Source organism: Rhinoderma darwinii, chromosome 4, assembly GCF_050947455.1.
Source record: "Rhinoderma darwinii isolate aRhiDar2 chromosome 4, aRhiDar2.hap1, whole genome shotgun sequence".
Taxonomy (NCBI): domain Eukaryota; kingdom Metazoa; phylum Chordata; class Amphibia; order Anura; family Rhinodermatidae; genus Rhinoderma; species Rhinoderma darwinii.
The window spans coordinates 103,411,303-103,419,603 of NC_134690.1; the positions used below are offsets into that span (position 1 = coordinate 103,411,303).

General features: G+C 40.8%; 1 long non-coding RNA gene across 1 annotated transcript in view; it reads left to right on the forward strand.

Annotated features, from left to right (window-relative positions):
* The first annotated feature begins 285 nt into the window (after window positions 1-285).
* Window positions 286-8,301, forward strand: part of LOC142759354 (uncharacterized) — a 43,391-nt gene continuing 35,375 nt past the window's right edge. The window contains exon 1 of the long non-coding RNA XR_012883126.1: window positions 286-376. This is a non-coding gene — a long non-coding RNA (uncharacterized LOC142759354). The remainder of the gene's footprint in view (window positions 377-8,301) is intronic.

Here is an 8,301-nt window from a genome sequence, read left to right on the forward strand (position 1 = left end):
TCTATACTACTGTGTCATCCTCCAGGTAATGGATTGGAGTCAAACAATAAATAAATATTAGAATAATAATGATAAATTCTATTGATATCTAATTCTTCATCCTGTAGATGTTGTATGTTGTGTAATGGACTTACCTGTATTCTGTCTTCTCTCCGCGTCTTCATCTCCTGATCTGAGCTGTGAATTCCGGTTACACAGAGCAGCATTAGTGTTCTGGAATCCTGTGATGTCACAATGATTATATATTGTACATTACACCACAGGATGACACAAGCAGAATAATCTTGATGTCAGGCCACCATCTTGTTCGCAGGTACCAAAAATAAGGAGGTTATCTGTAACCTCCTTATGCCAATCAAAATGGAGGGGGTAGTTGGTAAGAGTTGCGCCATATTATTTCAATGCACATGTCTCTTAATAAATTTTACACATTTTGTACTCTCTTACATGCATAAAATCTTTTTAAACAACCTATAAACAAAGTCCTAAAAATGACAAAAATTAGAAGTCTCTATTAGTTAATCACAATAAAAGATATTTCATAGTTCAAAAAATGTATTTTCTTAGATAAAAGTGCAAAAAAGCTCACCAGACCTAATCAGAAACAGAAAAGGAATTTCCAAGGCCGATCTGCGGCTCAAATTCAGCCATTGCATTTGAAAGCTCACAGGCCCACTTGCTGTGCGGTAAATGTGAACTCCCTTTGTGCACTTGTAGGTTATGAGAGGGTGTGGTGAGTACAGCATGACTATACAGTATATCATATACATATATATTATAGTCATATACAGTATAGTCACAGCTGTGCCTGGTATTACAGCTCAGTGCCATTCACTTAACCCCTTAATGACCAGCCTATTTTAGACCTTAATGACCAAACCATTTTTGACGTTTTTCCATCGTCTCATTCAAAGAGCTATAACCTTTTTATTTTTGCGTTGATATAGCTTTATAAGGTCTTGTTTTTTGCGGGACAAGTTATAATTTTTAATAGAACCATTTTGGGGTACATAGAATTTATTGATTAACTTTTATGAATTTTTTTGGGGGGGAATAGAAAAAAACCTGCAATTTCGCCACACTTTTTTGCGTCCTAACTTTACGACGTTTACCGTGTGGTATAAGTAACACAATAACTTTATTCAGTGGGTTGTTTAGATTGCAACAATACCAAATTTGTATAGTTTTTGTATGTTTTACTACTTTTACACAGTGAAAACACTTTTTTTTCAAAATTATTTGTTTTTGTGTCTCCATATTTTATTTTTTCGCCGATGCAATTGTGTGAGGGCTTTTTTTTTGCGGGACGACTTGTAGTTTTTATCAGTACCATTTTGGAGTAGATGCGACTTTTTGATCACTTTTTATCAATTTTTTTTAGGCTGGATTCAAAGAAAACAGCAATTTTTCCATAGTTTTTTATTTTATTTTTTACGAAGTTCACCGTGCGGGTTAAATTATGTAATAAGTTTATAGTTGGGGTTGTTACGGGCGTGGCGATACCAAATGTGTGTAACATTTTGTACTTTATTTTGTTTTTTAATAATAAAGCATTTTGTAAGAGGGAAAAGTGGGTTTTTCGTTTTTTTTCCACTCTTTATTAAACTTTTTTTAAACTTTTTTTTACTAGTCCCACTAGGGGACTTCACTATGCGATTATCCGATCGCATTTATAATACACTGCAATATTTCTGTATTGCAGTGTATTATGCTTGTCCTTGTAAAACGGACAGGCATCTGCTAGGTCATGCCAGAGGCATGACCTAGCAGGCATTTACTACAGGCAGACCTGAGGGCCTTTATTAGGCCCCCGGCTGCCATCGGAGACACAGACACTCGGCGATCTTATCGCCGGGTGTCGGTGGGAGAGAGAAGGAGCTCCCTCCCGCTCTCCAAAACCACTCAGATGCGGTGCTCGCTATTGAGCGCCACATCTGAGGGGTTAAACGTGTGAGATCGATACTAATATCGATACTGGTAGCTGAGAGCAGGGAGATTTGACAGCTTCCTGCTCTGTTTATTTATTCGGATGCAACGCCGTAAAAAGGCTATTGCATCGGAATATAGCCCGTTAGTGGCCACCGTAAAAACACTATGGGGCGGTCACTAACGGGTTAAATGGGACTGAGCTGCCCTAAGATGTAATACCACGCACATCTGCTACTAAAAGTACAGTGATGTGCTTACTAAACAATGAAGTGGACATGGCGCTGATTTAGCCAGGGCGCTGCTGTGCAGGGAAAAACAGTGGGAAGCAGTGCTAAATCAGCACTGCAGCCCTTTATTCTCAGGATCATGGTGGATCCTAGAGCTCAGATCCCGACGATCATTAAAGGGGTTGTCCAGTTTAGAAAATCCATTTTCATACACATTATTAGGGAGTTAATAGAGGGGGGTCTTCTGTTCAGGATCCTTATCCTTTGGCCAGAGTGAAGAGTGATTATAAACAGTGTATCTCACTCTGGAGGACCTGTCATGTAATACTTAATTTCTCCTGTGGTGGTGCTGCAGGGAATTGAACACTTAATGCAAAATGTCCCCAGAGACTACAGCTGATTGCTGAGGAGGCCAGCAGGAGGAAACTTTGTGATCAGCTTATTTACAAGGGACCCTTATAACAAGTAGGGTTTGTCCATGGCGGGGAACCCCTTTAAGTGAAGGCATATCCTAGTGATATGCCATCACTTTACAAAATAATAAAGTTCTTTAAGACTCTCCGGTAGGACTTCTAACCTGCACAGCACCTATTAATACCCTCATGACTGAGTTGAACCTGCAATAGTCCCCTTTGTCCTCCATGATCTGATCTTCTCTCTTCTTCTCTCCCCCTCCTCTTTTTTGTTGTTTACATTCGGCCATTATTTATAAAAAAAAAATATTAACCAAATTGGTTTTTTGACGCCATGTTGCATTGCGCTGAGGTACCAGTACAGTGAAAACCCTCTAGAAGTGACCCCATTTGAGAAACTACACCACTTTAAGGAATTTATCATGTGGTATAGTGAGCATTTTGACCCCACAGGTTTTGCAGAAATTAGTACACAATAGATGTTGCAGATTGAAAATTGCTATTTTTCCCACAGATATGCTATTTTAGTGCCCAATATGTTGTGCCCAGCTTGTGCCACTTTAGACACACACCCCATAAATTGTTAAGCGGGTTCTCCAGTGTACAGTAATACCCCATATGTGGTCATAAACTGCTGTTTGGGCACACTGTCAGGCTCAGAAGGACCGCCATTTGGCTTTTGGAGCGTGGATTTTGCATGGTAATCGTTTTTTTTAGTGTTTTACTGGTATTTCAGCTTATAATGTGGGGTATATGTAAGCTGGGTGGAGTACATCAGGGTATATGCAATCTGTGAGGAGTACATCAGGGTATATGTAAGCTGGGTGGAGTACATCAGGGTATATGTCAGCTAGGCGGAGTACATCAGGGTATATGTAAGCTGGGCGGAGTACATCAGGGTATATGTAAACTGGGCGGAGTACATCAGGATATATGTAAACTGGGCGGAGTACATCAAGGGTATATGTAATCTGTGCAGAGTACATCAGGGTATATGTAAACTGTGAGGAATACATCAGGGTATTTGTAAGCTGGGTGGAGTGCATCAGTATTATGTAAGCTGTGCGGAGTACATCAGGGTATATGTAATCTGTGCGGAGTACATCAGGGTATATGTAAACTGTGAGAAGTACATCAGGGTATATGTAAGCAGGGCGGAGTACATCATTGTATATGTAATCTGTGCGCAGTACATCAGGGTATATATAAGCTGGGCGGAGTACATCAGGGTACATGTAAACTGTGCAGAGTACATCAGGATATATGTAAACTGTGAGCAGTACATCAGGGTATACGTAATCTGTGCGGAGTACATCAGGGTATATGTAAGCTGTGAGGAGTACATCAGGGTATATGTAAACTGTGCGAAGTACATCTGGGTATATGTAATCTGTGCGGAGTACATCAGGGTATATGTAAACTGGGCGGAGTGCATCAGGGTATATGTAATCTGTGCGGAGTACATCAGGGTATATGTAAGCTGTGAGGAGTACATCAGGGTATATGTAAACTGTGAGGAGTACATTAGGGTATATGTAAGCTGTGAGGAGTACATCAGGGTATATGTAAACTGTGAGGAGTACATCAGGGTATATGTAAACTGGGCGGAGTACATCAGGGTATATGTAATCTGTGCGGAGTACATCAGGGTATATGTAAACTGAGTGGAGTACATCAGGGTATATGTAAACTGTGCGGAGTACATCAGCGTATATGTAATCTGTGCGGAGTACATCAGGGTATATGTTAGCTGTGAGGAGTACATCAGGGTATATGTAAGCTGCACGGAGTACATCAGGGTATATGTAAGCTGCGCGGAGTACATCAGGGTATATGTTAGCTGTGAGGAGTACATCAGGGTATATGTAAGCTGTGAGGAGTACATCAGGGTATATGTAAGCTGCGCGGAGTACATCAGGGTATATGTAAGGTGCGCGGAGTACATCAGGGTATATGTTAGCTGTGAGGAGTACATCAGGGTATATGTTAGCTGTGAGGAGTACATCAAGGTACATATCAGCTGGGCGGAGTACATCAGGGTATATTTAAGCTGGGCAGAGTACATCAGGGTATATGTAAGCAGGGCGGAGTGTATCAGGTAATAATAGGATGATGTAATAATGGGGTAAATGAATAATAAAATGAATTATCCATGGATAGTGACGTACTTGGGTGCAGGAGTCGCACTTGTAAAGTGTGTCCGTGGTATTGTACAAAATATCCGCACTCCAGCATCGCCTAATCTTTGACTTCTTCGCTAGCCCCATATGTAGCTCAGACCCCAAAATGTCATAGTTTCCGCTGCATTTACAGTGTCTACCAGTCGGGGCTAGAAAATGATGACGTGGGGTTTTAGGTGAAGGACTGCTGCACATATAAATTAGTCTGGGCCTTCGTTTTGCAGTATTGCGTTCCGAGAGTCACCATTTTTATTTTACCGTTGACGAGCTGTGTGAGTGCTTGATTTTCATGGGACGAGCTGTAGTTTTTATTACTATCATTTTGGGGTACATGCGATTTTTTGATCAGTTTTTATTCAATTTTTTGGGGTGGCGAGGAGACCAAAAAACTGAAACTCTCTCACTGTTTTTTATAATTTTTTAACGCCGTTCTCTGTGCAGTATTAACAACATGTTTACTTTATTTTGCAGTTTGATACGATTACGGCAATACCAAATTTATATAGTTTTTTAAATGTTTTACTACTTTTACACAATAAAAACACTTTTTTCTAAATAAAATAATGTTTTAGACTTTTTTTATTTTTTTGTTGACAGAGCGAATGAGGACTTGTTTTTTGCGTTGTAAACTGTAGTTTTTAATGGTACCATTTTGGGGTACTTGCGACATTTTGATTAATTTTTTTTGGAAACAACATGACCAAAAAAGGAAATTTTTACAGTGTTCACAATGTGGGATAAATAATATGATATTTTTATAGTTCAGGCCGACTCGAACGCGGCGATACCTATTATGTATAGTTTTGTTTATGTTCTTTTCAGGTTTTTTTAATTGTAAAAGACTTGATCAGGGAAACAGGGCGATTGTTGTTTTTATTACATAAAACTTTTATTTAATTATTTTTCTTAAACATTTTTTTTTACACTTAACTGGGGACTTGAAGATCTGATCTTCTGATCCCCAGTACAATAGATTGCACTAGTTATGTAGTGCAGTGTATTGTAGCTGTCATTTTACAACACTGTCGGTCTATTAGGTCCTGCCTTTGGTTTCCGTACCTGGCTGACCAGGAAGCCATTGCTATGCATTTAAGGGGTTAAATAGCGGCGATCGCAGATAATTGTGATTGCCCCGCGTTGCAGTGGGATGTCGGCTGTATATTACAGCCGACTCTCGTTGAAAATGAAGCGAGCACATCGTCCTCATGGCATTACTGTATGCCCATTTGCGGGAACGCCCTGCTAAAAAGGACGTACAGTAACGCCCATTTGCGGAAAGGGGTTAAAGCTGCTTTTAGAATTATGTGGAATTCAAAGGAGAGAACAAACTTTTAAACATACGATTGATTATATGCTTACCAGTCAATTGTCCAATTACTTTTGAGTCTGTGAACTTAGAGGAACTATGTAAAAAATGGATATTATTACTAAATGTTTAAAGGGGACTTGTCACCTCTCCTTAGAACTCTGCGTCGTGCCATTCCTAAATTGATAACTAGGTGTTACTATTCCCCTTGTCCCTACAGTCTCTCTCTGTCAGCATTGATTGGTCAGTGTCAGTCTGTGTATGGGCACACCCCTAACTGGTAACATTGGGAATATAATTATTTACTAAAACAGTGATGTCCTCTTTAAGTCCATGTTCTGTCTGGAATTTTGAGGTTGATTTTGATCTGTCGGCACGCCGTTTGCCGCGATATTTGTGGCTTTTTCGCGACGTTTTTCGCCCGCGGCCATTGAGCGCCGCAGGCAAAAACACCACGAAATACGCTTTCTCTGCCTCCCATTGATGTCAATGGGAGGTCAGAGACGTAAACGTCCGAAGATAGGGCATGTCGCTTCTTTTTCCAGCGAGATGGTTTTTCCGCTCGCGGGAAAAAACGCCTCCGCCTCCCATTGAAATCAATTGGAGCCATTTTCAGGTGCGTTTTTTTTTACGCGGTTTCCACATAAAAAAACTCTTGTGTTAACAGGGCCTAACGCAATATGTTTAATGAACCCCTTCAATTACAGTCTGAAGTTTTAATTACATCTTCACTGATTTGTTTCAAATCCATTGTGGTGTACAAAGGCTTAATGATGAAAATTGTGTCACTGTCCAAATACTTCTGGACCCGACTATTTAAAAGAGGTGCTTTATTCTACAATACATTTTACGGCCGCCACTATATTGTGATGACGTATAGTATGTCTGTGTTTTTCAAAGTGGTGATCTCTTCTGATGAATTCACAACAGTGTGTGTATTTAGCAAAAATAGGAAAAGAAGGGGGGAGGAATCCTCCAGCTCACCTGACACTGTGGGTTTGTGTCACAAATAGCGCCCGGATCCTCGTGTCGGCACACGGTCTGAAGCAGGAGAGAAATGGGTGTTTGGATCCAGCGCTGTATGCGCTTTAAAACGGAAACGAAATTCCAAGTTTAATGGTCCTTGTTTAAAAGTTAGTCCAGAGGTATATAGTCCAGGTGTGGAAATAAGTGGGGAGTGGTGTCCTCAAAGCCTACGTGTTTCGGATGCTTCTGCGTCCTTACTCTTGGCTCCAGTGTGTGTATTTAGTGATAGTCTGCACTTCATTGTGGTTATGTCACAATAATGTGTGTATATTTACAGGCTGCATTCTATTATAATGTTACCATATTGAGTGTGTAGCTATAGACTGAGCTAGGACTATTTTCTAGTCCCCCCTTCCCCCTTTAGTATTAGCAATTCCAGCAGCTTCAATTCTCTGAATACTACAGAGGAGGTTGTGGTACATCTGTGGAAGAAGCACTACATGGGGGCATCTGGGACCAAGGGACTGTGTGGGGACAGTAGAGGCTGAGAACCTGTTTGGGGCATCTAAGCCACTTACAGGACAATTTGGGGTAATAATTGAGCTAGGTTTCTCAGGATACACTGTGTTTTGTATATACACTCCTCAACATTGAAATTGCAACACCAAGAAGGAAACGTTTTGGAATTGTGGAAATCACAGGATCGATAGACATATTAATAGTATGCAAAAGATAGAAAAATGGAAACAAAATATTCCAAACATCTTGTTTTATTCAGTATCGAGTATGAGTGCCACGCGCAGAAATATATGCACTTACATGCCTTGTCACACCTATCAATGAGGTTATTAATGGTTGTCTGAGAAATTTTATGCCTCACTAAATGCACTTGGGCACGCAAATCATCGAGATTGGCTGCTGGCAGCTCATTTTGCAATTGCCGACCAATGACATCCCAGATGTGCTTGATGGGAGACAAGTCCAGAGATGCTACAGGCCATGGTAGCACGTTTATGCCACGCAGGCTGTTCACAGTAGCACGAGCAACATGCGGCCTGGCGTTGTAATGTTGAAAAACGGCTTCTGGGACACTTTAGAGAAATGACCGTACCACTGGTTCCACGACCAACTCAAAATAACGCCGAGCTGTTAGTGTACCTGAAATGAAGAGTAGAGGGGTTTGGCTATCATACAGTATGCCACCCCACACAATGATCCTGGGAGTAGGACCGTGTGACGTTCCCTTGTGATGGCCTCTTCATGGCGTTGCCCACGTGGTC